This window comes from Procambarus clarkii, chromosome 48 (assembly GCF_040958095.1).
Source record: "Procambarus clarkii isolate CNS0578487 chromosome 48, FALCON_Pclarkii_2.0, whole genome shotgun sequence".
In the NCBI taxonomy this organism is placed as follows: domain Eukaryota; kingdom Metazoa; phylum Arthropoda; class Malacostraca; order Decapoda; family Cambaridae; genus Procambarus; species Procambarus clarkii.
Window position 1 is genome coordinate 1,016,523 of NC_091197.1, and position 1,869 is coordinate 1,018,391.

Consider the following 1,869-nt stretch of genomic DNA (forward strand, 5'->3'; position numbering starts at 1 on the left):
TGTAATGGATTGTCGAGATCGTGGTTGGTTAGTATTTATCTAGTTGTGTTCACCTAGTTGTGCTTGCGAGGGTTGACCTCTACTCTTTCGGCCGCCTCTCAACTGTCAATCAATCAATTATTACTAACTAATAAAAAACATTCCACACACACACACCCAGGAAGCAGCCCGTAGCAGCTGTCTAACGCCCAGGTACATATTTACTGCTAGGTAACAGGGGCATCAGAATGATAGAAACTCTGCTGATTTCCGTTTGTTCCATCACCGGGGGATCGAATGAGCTACGATTACGAGTCGAGAGCGACGTCCACTCAGCTATAAAGACCCCTAGTTTGTGAATTGGTGCAAAAGATAATTTGGGAGAGGTTAAGGAAAAGGAATGATGTTTGGTGGCTTTGAAAGCTTTGGATGGGAGGGGGGTTGGCAGTTATGAATTAAAATTGTTAATTTTTTAAGATAGGATATATATGCAAAAGACGTTTCGAGATATAGTAAGAAAAGTGTTTCTGACTGAGGTTAGGTACTGTGTGATTGACTTGTATGTTAGGAAAAAGAGTACTTATTAGAAACTAAAATGATAATTTGAAATGTTTCTTAGCAAATAGTTGCAAATTATTGTTTGAAAAGCCTATGGTTCCCCTTCCCTACACAAACACACGTGAGCACAATTAGTCCACAGGATTCAGAGAGAGTGAGAGTGAACAGCGAAATAGTAACAAAAAATGTGACAATGAGGGGAAACTATGTCATTCAAACGTTAACCATATAAATTACAGTAACACTAACCGAGCGTCCACATACATATTCCAATCAATTTACATAAATAAACATTCACTAATATATTCCTTTAAAATGGACACACGCAGATAGTTGCAGTACACATGTCAGTTCAATTACTGGTACACATAAACACTCATAGCTGGACGTGTCTGTCCATCTTGACAATAGTAGACATGTAACAAAAAATGTGACAATAATGGGAAACTATGTCATTCAAACGTATAAATGTTAACCATATTAATTACAGTAACACTAATCGCGCGCACACGTACATATGTCAATCAATTTACATAAATACACATTCACTAATGTGTACCTTTAAAATGGACACATACAGATAATTACCGTACACATGTCAGTTCAATTACAGGTACACATACACACACATAGCTTCACGTGTCTGTCGGTCTTGACAATAGTACACATGGATACGCACACAAACAGTCCATTATCAATTAATGTGTGTGTGTGTGTGTATTTATTTTCTCCTTGTATTTACTATATGTATCTGCAGAATCGAGTTATTAGCTCTTGGACCCCGCCTATCAAATATATGTATTTTTCCTTTTTTTATATCTACTACATCTATTTCTCTCTAACACACACACACACACACACACACACAAACTGGAGGCCTACCGTCTAAACGGAGAGAGTTCGTTGGTTATAACCCTAATGGTCCCATATCGAATCTCAGTTGATGCAATAGCAAATCGACCGATATTCTTTAACCTGATTTGCCTGTTCACCGGCTCCCCTCCGACCGGGGAGCCAGTCGGCCAAGCGGACAGCACACTGGACACTGGACTTGTGATCCTGTGGTCCCGGGTTCGATTCCGGGCGCCGCCGAGAAACAATGGGCAGAGTTTCTTTCACCCTGTGCCCCTGTTACCTTGCAGTAAAACAGGTACCTGGGTGTTAGTCAGCTGTCACGGGCTGCTTCCTGGTGGTGGAGGCCTGGTCGAGGACCGAACCGCGGGGACACTAAAGCCCCGAAATCATCTCAAGAAGAACCTCAAGAGATAACCACAAATGAATCCATCAATGGATCCACCTATCTATCTACTTATATCTGTCAATCCATCAATT